Source organism: Pseudoliparis swirei, chromosome 20 (assembly GCF_029220125.1).
Source record: "Pseudoliparis swirei isolate HS2019 ecotype Mariana Trench chromosome 20, NWPU_hadal_v1, whole genome shotgun sequence".
In the NCBI taxonomy this organism is placed as follows: Eukaryota; Metazoa; Chordata; class Actinopteri; order Perciformes; family Liparidae; genus Pseudoliparis; species Pseudoliparis swirei.
Window position 1 is genome coordinate 28,879,126 of NC_079407.1, and position 11,592 is coordinate 28,890,717.

Sequence of the window (11,592 nt, forward strand, 5' to 3'; positions counted from 1 at the left end):
AGACTTTAGACTTTAGAGGAAAGACCTTAGACTTTAGAGGAAAGACTTTAGAGGAAAGACTCTAGACTTTAGAGGAAAGACTTTAGACTTCAGAGGAAAGACTCTAGACTTTAGAGGAAAGACTTTAGACTTTAGAGGAAAGACCTTAGACTTTAGAGGAAAGACTTTAGCGGAAAGACCTTAGACTTTAGAGGAAAAACTCTAGACTTTAGAGGAAAGACCTTAGACTTTAGAGGAAAGACTTTAGACTTTAGAGGAAAGACTCTAGACTTTAGAGGAAAGACTAGACTTTAGAGGAAAGACTAGACTTTAGAGGAAAGACTTTAGACTTTAGACGAAAGACTTTAGAGGAAAGACCTTAGACTTTAGAGGAAAAACTTTAGAGGAAAGACCTTAGACTTTAGAGGAAAGACTTTAGACTTTAGAGGAAAGACTTTAGAGGAAAGACTCTAGACTTTAGAGGAAAGACTCTAGACTTTAGAGGAAAGACTTTAGACTTTAGAGGAAAGACCTTAGAGGAAAGACTAGTGGAAAGACTTTAGACTTTAGAGGAAAAACTTTAGACTCTAGAGGAAAGACTTTAGACTTTAGAGGAAAGACTCTAGTGGAAAGACTTTAGACTTTAGAGAGAAAGACTTTGGACTTTAGAGGAAAGACTGAAAAGAGAAAGACTTTAGAGGACAGACTTCAGAGGAAAGACATTAGAGGAACATCAGAAGAGCTTCCCCAAACATCAGATCTGCATGATTCTGCCCATAAGTGATGAAGACAGTGATGAAGACACTTCCCTTCGTTGTTGCCACAGCATCTCTGAGTCCTCCATCCCATAATAACCATCAGCCATTGGGCGATGCAGGGACGACGCCCCTCCACACAGCTTATTAAAAAGCTTGGAAACATTAGAGCTGCAGGGCATTTACAAGATGTGACCTCAGAGCTCCTGTGACCGAGGGCAGAGGCCTAGCTGCACGCGCACACACACACACACACACACACACACACACACACACACACACACACACACACACACACACACACACACACACACACACACACACACACACACACACACACACACACACACACACACACACACACACACACACACACACAAGTTCAGTCCAGTCTAGTCCAGTCTAGTCCAGTCCAATTCAGTCTAGTCCAGTTCAGTCCAGCACAGTGAAGCTCCTGCAGAAATCTGTTTTGTTTTTCTCAGACTGGAAACTCAGTTTGTTAATAAAACCTTTGATGTTCCGTCTGAGTCGTTGATGAAGTTCTACCAACAGTCGCCTGCTCTCTACACACGTGTGTACACATGTATGTACATACATGTGTACACACGTGTCTGAAATGTATCATAATAATAATGGCGTCATATTGTGGATCATACATATTCCAGATGAATCGGCGCATTGTTCTTTATTTTACCCATAATACACATTTTCTGCCATCAATAACTACATCTATTATTGTATTGATTGATTAATGGTCAATATAATGTCATATTGTCTTAGTTATTCACGTTTGACTTAACACAATTAAAACAATCAATCAATATTCAAAAGGTATTAAAGTCCCTCAACTGATCAGCTGGAGTGATGGACCCGTTCTTCATGAGTAAATATGAAGTTACCTTCATGCTCATAAACTCTCCTCCTCCCCGACTCTTCAGGCCTCGGAGCGCTCTGCTGGACGCTCGTGTTTAAAGGATCTTTGCAAACACACCGAAGCCGCCGCTGACACCAGAGCACATTTCAACATCTGGTTTTCATGCAATCCAGTTCCTCAAAACTCTAAAATGTAAAAGTTAAAATGTGTCTTTGTGAGCTTTCATCCCCTCCCCCCCCTCACCTAGAAGACTCAAAGTACCCCGTAAACCCCGTAGGAGGGGGAAGGATGGGGTACCCACGGGGTACTCACGGGGTACCCACGGTGTACTCACGGTGTACTCACGGTGTACTCACGGGGTACCCACGGTGTACTCACGGGGTACCCACGGGGTACTCACGGGGTACCCACGGTGTACTCACGGGGTACCCACGGTGTACTCACGGGGTACCCACGGGGTACTCACGGGGTACCCACGGTGTACTCACGGGGTACTCACGGGGTACCCACGGGGTACTCACGGTGTACCCACGGGGTACTCACGGGGTACCCACGGTGTACTCACGGGGTACTCACGGTGTACCCACGGGGTACTCACGGGGTACCCACGGTGTACTCACGGGGTACCCACGGTGTACTCACGGTGTACTCACGGTGTACCCACGGGGTACTCACGGGGTACCCACGGTGTACTCACGGGGTACTCACGGGGTACCCACGGGGTACCCACGGGGTACTCACGCGTCGCCTTCACTGGACTGTTGTTCTGCTTGTGATGAACACAAGTCACCATGTCGCTCTGCAGTCACAGCGTTTCTCTGAGAGCAACACGACACACACACACACAAACCGACACACACACACAAACGACACACACAAAGACTCAAAGACACAAAGACGCACTCTGTCTTCAAGGCTTCAGACATCAATACAGCGTCATTGACATTCATGGCACATGTCAGCTGAGCTCTGCAGAGCTTTATCCCCGACCGGCAGCTGCAGACTGAGCCTGAAGGCTCCGGGCCCCAGAGGACCAGAGGACCAGAAGACCAGAAGACCAGAGGACTAGAAGACCAGAAGACCAGAGGACCAGAGGACCAGAAGACCAGAGGACTAGAGGACCAGAAGACCAGAGGACTAGAGGACCAGAGGACCAGAAGACCAGAGGACTAGAGGACTAGAGGACCAGAGGACCAGAGGACTAGAGGACCAGAGGACCAGAGGACCAGAAGACCAGAGGACTAGAGGACCAGAGGACCAGAGGACCAGAGGACCAGAAGACCAGAGGACTAGAGGACCAGAGGACCAGAGGACCAGAGGACCAGAAGACCAGAGGACTAGGTCCTGGGACCCAGAGAGACTCAAAGATGTGATCATGTGTTAATACCACAACATACTGCTGCTCCTCTATCAGCCTGTTCAACAGTCTGTGTGACCTGTAGACCTCCTCCAAGGACCCTGTAGACCTCCTTCAAGGACCCTGAGGACCTCCTCCAAGGACCCCGTAGACCTGCTCCAAGAACCCCGTGGACCTCCTCCAAGGACCCCGTAGACCTCCTTCAAGGACCCCGTAGACCTCCTTCAAGGACCCCGTAGACCTCCTTCAAGGACCCTGATTCCCAGACCTTCAGGTTCTTCTTCCCCCCACAACACAATCCAGACTTCCCAGACCACATGAGGAACACAACACGCTGCTGCACCGAGCGCGCGCGTGTGTGCGCGTGTGTGACAGGACTTTCTGGACCTCCACCCCCCAACATGCCCCGTCGTGTTTTCCTTTTCTTCTTCTTCTTCTTCTTCTTCCTTAAAAACTAAATCAACTTACGATTTTACTGAGATCCATGTTGGAGACCCGGAGACCTGGACCCGGAGCGGAGACCTGGACCTGGACCTGGACCTGGACCCGGACCCGGAGCGGAGACCTGGACCCGGAGTGGATCCGTGTCCTCACGCGGGGTAACTACCGGGGAGCCGCGGAGGCAACAGAAGCACCGGGAGGAGGAGCCGCTAGCTCAACATGTGTCCCGGTACTAAAACGCTCTCCTTCCTTCCTTCCTTTCCTCCTTTCCTTCCCTGTCCCCTCGACTTCTTCTTCTTCTCTGCCCGCCCGTCGCGCTCTCTTCTCCGGGAGGACTTCTTCTTCTTCTCTTCTCCGGTAAGACTTCTTCTTCTTCTTCTCTTCTCCGGGAGGATTTCTTCTTCTTCTCTTCTCCGGTAAGACTTCTTCTTCTTCTTCTCTTCTCCGGGAGGATTTCTTCTTCTCCTCTCAGGGAGGACTTCCAGCCTCTAGCCGCCGAGGAGCCGACGCGGTTCGCGGGGGAAGCTCGAGAGGACTAGCGCGAGACTGTCGCGCATTCGGCTCCACGCGCACACGCACGCACCCCAGCCCACGCAGCCTGGTCCGGGTCGCGGGCTAGTGGGCTAGTGGGCTACCTTAGACTAGCCCGCTCTCCTGTGGGACAATAGTAGCGTGGAGCGGAGGGGGGTGCCCAAGCTGGGGTTCGGGGACCGACGGGGGTCCTGGAGGAGGGGACGTGCTCCAGGAAATGAGGGAAGAAAACAGCTGCTGGGCTCTTTATGACGAACTGTGACGTCACTACGTATTTAATATTATGATGGGTTCACCTGAAGAAGAAGAAGAGACACTTACTGTAGTGTTTTTAAAACTAGTTGTTTGAGTTGTGAAGTGTGTGTGCGTGTGTGTGTGGGGGGTGCCCCCCGTCTGGTTCCTCTGGTGAATCCATAACTTTATGTTTTTAGACTTAGAGTAAATACAAATATATATTAATTAATAATTAAAACATCAGTTAAACTATCGTTGATTCTTTGAGGAAAACAGTTGAACTGAAGTTTAAAATAAAATAACTTTTGTTCTACTTTTGTTGTAATTTGACCAAATTCACAATAAATAAATAGTATATGCGCAATATCATCAGGGACATTTCCTAGGAGTGGACAGGAATATATATATATAATAATTAGGGCTGTGAAACGATTAAAAATTGTAATCAGGTTAATCACAGGTTTCTGTGGATTAATCATGATTAATCACATATATACATTTACAGGCTCTCAAGAGAGGCAAGAGCTCCGAGAAGAGTTGTTGACGGGGAGAAGTGACTTTTCGTCGATGTGCGCGCACACGCCGGCATCCGAGCTCTGCGGCGCGCGAGACGGAGATCGGAGTCGTGTTAACGCGACACTAGAGACAGAATGACACGCTGCTGGAGAGACGACCAACAACAGACGGATTGGAAGCTCATTCTGCGCATGCGTTAAATGCGTTAAAAAAAACAACTAGTTAAACCTGTAATTTAATTAACTGAGTTAACGCGTTATTTTTCACAGCACTAATGATAATATATATATGAAAATATATATATAATAACATATATACACATATTATGTATTAATTACAACATTTTTAAAACACAGTTCAACACAAACACTAATTACTCTCATTAATAAATATACAGCTCCATTACCTCTCATGTAAAGCTTTGGATGACGTGTACCTAATGAAGTGGCCAGAGAGCTCGTTTCATGTGAGTGTTGTTCGAGGAAACATGTTCTTGTGTTGACATGAAGCATCAGACCCATGGTGTCCCTCTGGTCCTGTAGACCACTACGCCCACCAGGTCTATTTTTAAATCCAGGCCACTGAAGCGATCGCTATACATCACAGCAGCTGATCGACCGGCCACCGTGATCAATACGCTACTCATTCACAGAAGCAGTCTGACCCGGAGACAAAGCGTCTCTTCACTTCCTGGTACGGCCTTCGCTGGGAGGCCTCACAGAGCCCTGCTCACATGCAGCCGCCGGGCTCTGCCTGGCTCCTCACGCAGACCCCCATAGACCCCAAGCCCCTCCCCCTTTATATTCATACACTGAGTCATCTCCTTTCAGACGGTAGAGGATGCTGGAGACCACAGGAACACGCTCTCAGTTCACGGTGTCCTTCACGTCTCCACCGTGGGATCCAGACACCCGGACTCCTGCTGTCTCGAGCTAGAAGGTAAGAGGTCCTAAAGGGACTCACGTAGTCCACGTGGACCCACATCATGTGAGCGACTTAAAGTCTTCACCTGCAGACGGACTTCATGAAGAGTTTAAGAGCCCAACACAGAGCGGAGCCAGCGTGTAGTTCAGAGGGTGACCACTAGAGCGGAGCCAGCGTGTAGTTCAGAGCCTGACCACTAGAGGGGAGCCAGCGTGTAGTTCAGAGGGTGACCACTAGAGCGGAGCCAGCGTGTAGTTCAGAGGGTGACCACTAGAGGGGAGCCAGCGTGTAGTTCAGAGGGTGACCACTAGAGGGGAGCCAGCGTGTAGTTCAGAGCCTGACCACTAGAGGGGAGCCAGCGTGTAGTTCAGAGCCTGACCACTAGAGGGGAGCCAGCGTGTAGTTCAGAGCCTGACCACTAGAGGGGAGCCAGCGTGTAGTTCAGAGGTGACCACTGGGGGAGCCAGCGTGTAGTTCAGAGGGTGACCACTAGAGGGGAGCCAGCGTGTAGTTCAGAGCCTGACCACTAGAGGGGAGCCAGCGTGTAGTTCAGAGCCTGACCACTAGAGGGGAGCCAGCGTGTAGTTCAGAGGGTGACCACTAGAGGGGAGCCAGCGTGTAGTTCAGAGCCTGACCACTGGGGAGCCAGCGTGTAGTTCAGAGCCTGACCACTGGGGGAGCCAGCGTGTAGTTCAGAGGGTGACCTCTAGTGGGGAGCCAGCGTGTAGTTCAGAGGGTGACCACTAGAGGGAGCCAGCGTGTAGTTCAGAGCCTGACCACTGGGGAGCCAGCGTGTAGTTCAGAGCCTGACCACTAGAGGGGAGCCAGCGTGTAGTTCAGAGCCTGACCACTAGAGGGGAGCCAGCGTGTAGTTCAGAGGGTGACCACTAGAGGGGAGCCAGCGTGTAGTTCAGAGGGTGACCACTAGAGGGGAGCCAGCGTGTAGTTCAGAGCCTGACCACTAGAGGGGAGCCAGCGTGTAGTTCAGAGGGTGACCACTAGAGGGGAGCCAGCGTGTAGTTCAGAGCCTGACCACTAGAGGGGAGCCAGCGTGTAGTTCAGAGCCTGACCACTAGAGGGGAGCCAGCGTGTAGTTCAGAGCCTGACCACTAGAGCGGAGCCAGCGTGTAGTTCAGAGGGTGACCACTAGAGGGGAGCCAGCGTGTAGTTCAGAGCCTGACCACTAGAGGGGAGCCAGCGTGTAGTTCAGAGGGTGACCACTAGAGGGGAGCCAGCGTGTAGTTCAGAGCCTGACCACTAGAGGGGAGCCAGCGTGTAGTTCAGAGCCTGACCACTAGAGGGGAGCCAGCGTGTAGTTCAGAGGGTGACCACTAGAGGGGAGCCAGCGTGTAGTTCAGAGCCTGACCACTAGAGGGGAGCCAGCGTGTAGTTCAGAGCCTGACCACTAGAGGGGAGCCAGCGTGTAGTTCAGAGCCTGACCACTAGAGGGGAGCCAGCGTGTAGTTCAGAGCCTGACCACTAGAGGGGAGCCAGCGTGTAGTTCAGAGCCTGACCACTAGAGGGGAGCCAGCGTGTAGTTCAGAGCCTGACCACTAGAGGGGAGCCAGCGTGTAGTTCAGAGCCTGACCACTAGAGGGGAGCCAGCGTGTAGTTCAGAGCCTGACCACTGAGGGGAGCCAGCGTGTAGTTCAGAGCCTGACCACTAGAGGGGAGCCAGCGTGTAGTTCAGAGGGTGACCACTGGGGGAGCCAGCGTGTAGTTCAGAGCCTGACCACTGGGGGAGCCAGCGTGTAGTTCAGAGCCTGACCACTAGAGGGGAGCCAGCGTGTAGTTCAGAGCCTGACCACTAGAGGGGAGCCAGCGTGTAGTTCAGAGGGTGACCACTAGAGGGGAGCCAGCGTGTAGTTCAGAGCCTGACCACTGAGGGAGCCAGCGTGTAGTTCAGAGCCTGACCACTGAGGGGAGCCAGCGTGTAGTTCAGAGCCTGACCACTAGAGGGGAGCCAGCGTGTAGTTCAGAGGGTGACCACTAGAGGGGAGCCAGCGTGTAGTTCAGAGCCTGACCACTAGAGGGGAGCCAGCGTGTAGTTCAGAGGGTGACCACTAGAGGGGAGCCAGCGTGTAGTTCAGAGCCTGACCACTAGAGGGGAGCCAGCGTGTAGTTCAGAGGGTGACCACTAGAGGGGAGCCAGCGTGTAGTTCAGAGGCAGTGGCGGCTGGTGACATTTTTTTGGGGGGGTGCGCAGTTGGGCGACGTGGTTTAAATATCACTCAACAATGAGAAGAAAAGAGGTTTTGAGTAGAATATTGTAAAAAACAAAGCTTTATTTCAAGAACACAGCGTGCTCAACACTGTCCAACAACAACTATCAACACACTGTAACTTTAGCATGAGAGGTTCAGAGCAGCTTTAAGGAACATTGGGTTGGGTTTCAGAGGTTTGCAAAATAAAAGAGTTTCACCCTCACATGAAAGAGGTTCAGAGCAGATGTAACTGATGTGGAACGGGCATGGAAGAAGTCGGCTCAGATGGTGGATTTTCCCAGCACTTATTTATTCTGCAGAAGACAACAGAACACACACATTTGCCTTCTGATTTGTCTCTGCACTTCCACTTCCCTCAGCAATAAAAAAACATTGTCCATGGAAGACAGGACCACATTCAATGTAAGTAATAACAATTCTCATCAAAAACCATGACATGTAACATACAAGGGGAAAACAGAGACCCCTGATGGACAAAATAAATAACTACATGAGCTAGAAAGTGGCTCAATGAAACCGCCACCAAACGTATATTTTGACAGTCTAAATGACACGACAGCTGGACGCCGGGATCGTATTAACATTCCATTACTGTATGTAACATAAACGGTTAATTTTTATTAAAGAATATAGCCAAAATAGTGCAAAATCATTTTTCACTCAAATCACCCTCGGCAATATAAAACCATTGTGACGGAAAGACGGACTCAGGAGCAGGAAGTGCAACAGATGGAAAGCAATTTCCGCAGGAAACAGATTTTTAAAAATAACGCTAAATAAAAATAGCTCATTAAAATAAAATTCACAAACACTCAATAATATCGTTGAACAACAAACAAAAATAAAATACAATACATTGAAAACAAGAAATGACAGAATACATTTCTAACTGTTTGACAGAGTAGACCCACTATATGTAAAGAAAAGTAGCCTCCTCTCTTTAAAGTGGTCAAACTTCTTAATAACTCTGGTTAAAGTCAATCATGTCTGTAACCAGCCTGTTTCCATTATTCTGGAGGGAATGTGTCTGTTTTTCAGAACTTCTTCGTTGTGTTTTCGATGCCAGTTCGGTCTGCAAACAGGGTTAGCTTCATGCTGTTAGCGAGTTAGCTCCATGTTCTTAGCTAGATAACTGCGGCAAGATTCGTGCTTTACACTTGTCTGAAGCTCTGTAGATCCCTCACCCCGTTGTAGTCCAGAGAGTTTCCGTCCCAGGACTTTGGAAAACAGACAGGGGGAACAAAAAACGAATTACTCATGGAGCATTCAGCTAACCAGCTCCGGTTAGCATATCGGCTTGAGGAGCACCTCCGGTGTCGTCCTCCCGCGGTCAGCGCTTTGCTGCAGAATTTTTAAATCCGGATGTTCGGGTCCCAACTCTTTCAACCTCTTCTTGTCAATATCTGACCGTCGATTGAAAGGTGTTTGGTGTAGAGATACCAGAGTTTTCAGTCGCCGACGCCATGCTAACATAAAGCTTCTGCTAGCTATGTTGCTCGCGTACCTCCGTGGAGCTCTGGGCAGCAGGGTTGCCAGGTCTGTGTGACACAACCAGCCCAATATCAGAACTCAAAATATGCCCGTGCCAAACCATATACACTGCTTTTAAAGTCCAACAGCATTGCTATCATTGCCAAATGTATTGTAATATCTACAAAGTAACAACATACGTTTAGTTTGCCAGCATTAAAAGCAGTTTTCCCTCAAGTTATTTCACCTAGGTCCTAAAATGGCCTTGTGTAATTAGATACAGTATATTATCTTAAATAAAATGTGTGTACGTGCTGATCTGGAGTCAGTTTGGTAGGATTTGGGTATGAATAAATTATTTCATTTAAAATATGGATTTTTATTTAAAGATATTCATGTAATTTGCATGCAAAATAGGTCTACCCGAACCAACGGACAAAAAATCAACCAGCAACACTTCAAAAGTGGCCCGATTCCGCAGGAAAACCGCGGACCTGGCAACACTGCTCTATGGGCTGAGGGAACATACGGGTCTCTGATCTGCCGAATAATCCAATCGCGTGCGCATTTGTGCGCCCAAGATTCAGTTTCATCCGCCAATGTGAAGCCGGTCATTGCCAAAACGATTGAAATGTTGTATCGATGCCGTACACACACGTTAGACCAGCGCCTCGGAAAGGGGAGGGCTTCTCTCCGTGATAATGGCGATATATTATATTTTTTCACATTAACTTAAGTGGTTGTTGACAGGCTGACGGTCTCCCACACACATTTAGCGCGTCAACACGGTATATTTACTATTTAAATGATTTGGCATATAATGTTTTTTGACAGGATTTTTTTATTTTTTTTTTTTTCATCTCCAAATTTTAAGAGGGCGGACGCCAGCGCCTGTTCAGATGGACCACTGGGGGCCACTGTTCAGAGGGTGACCACTAGAGGGGAGCCAGCGTGTAGTTCAGAGCCTGACCACTAGAGGGGAGCCAGCGTGTAGTTCAGAGGGTGACCACTAGAGGGGAGCCAGCATGTAGTTCAGAGGGTGACCACTAGAGGGGAGCCAGCGTGTAGTTCAGAGGGTGACCACTAGAGGGGAGCCAGCGTGTAGTTCAGAGGGTGACCACTAGAGGGGAACCAGCGTGTAGTTCAGAGAGTGACCACTAGAGGGGAGCCAGCGTGTAGTTCAGAGAGTGACCACTAGAGGGGAGCCAGCGTATAGTTCAGAGCCTGACCACTAGAGGGGAGCCAGCGTGTAGTTCAGAGCCTGACCACTAGAGGGGAGCCAGCGTGTAGTTCAGAGCCTGACCACTAGAGGGGAGCCAGCGTGTAGTTCAGAGGGTGACCACTAGAGGGAGCCAGCGTGTAGTTCAGAGCCTGACCACTGAGGGGAGCCAGCGTGTAGTTCAGAGCCTGACCACTAGAGGGGAGCCAGCGTGTAGTTCAGAGGGTGACCACTGAGGGGAGCCAGCGTGTAGTTCAGAGCCTGACCACTAGAGGGCCAGCCAGTGTAGTTCAGAGGGTGACCACTAGAGGGGAGCCAGCGTGTAGTTCAGAGCCTGACCACTAGAGGGGAGCCAGCGTGTAGTTCAGAGGGTGACCACTAGAGGGGAGCCAGCGTGTAGTTCAGAGCCTGACCACTAGAGGGGAGCCAGCGTGTAGTTCAGAGCCTGACCACTAGAGGGGAGCCAGCGTGTAGTTCAGAGCCTGACCACTAGAGGAGAGCCAGCATGTAGTTCAGAGGGTGACCACTAGAGGGGACCAGAGGGACTAGGAGGACCAGAGGGACTAGGGGGACCAGAGGGACTAGGAGGACCAGAGGGACTAGGGGGACTAGATAGATAGATAGATAGATATATACTTTATTAATCCCCAAGGGGAAATTTGTCGAGTCAGTAGCAGCAACACACAAGAATAAAAAACCAAAACACAAAATATAAGAAGGGTTAGGGTGATCTGGCAAGAGGTGAACTGTTGTAGAGCCTCATAGCCGTCGGCAGGAATGTTCTCCTGTATCTCTCCTTGTGGCAGCGGAGCGTGAGGAGACGTCTGGAGAAAGTACTCCTCTGTCCCTGTAGGAGGTGGTGGAGAGGGTGGTCCGGGTTGTCCAATATGGACACCAGTTTCTTCAACGTCCTCCTCTCCACCACCTGTTCCAGGTGCTCCAGCTGGCAGCCGATGATGGAGCCAGCCTTCCTAACCAGTTTGTTAAGACGGCTGGTGTCACGGCTCGATGCTGCTCCCCAGCAGACAATGGCAAAGTGCAGCACACTGGCCACAACCGACTGGTAG

The 11,592-nt window shown here is 49.9% G+C and overlaps 1 long non-coding RNA gene across 1 annotated transcript; it reads right to left on the minus strand.

The window, feature by feature from the left end:
* Positions 1-7,876: 7,876 nt before the first annotated feature.
* On the minus strand, positions 7,877-9,143 carry LOC130210527 (uncharacterized). The gene is made up of 2 exons (XR_008834827.1): positions 8,506-9,143; positions 7,877-8,129 (listed from the first exon to the last, which is right to left on the minus strand). It is a non-coding gene; the product is annotated as an uncharacterized LOC130210527 (long non-coding RNA).
* Between the last annotated feature and the right edge of the window lie 2,449 nt (positions 9,144-11,592).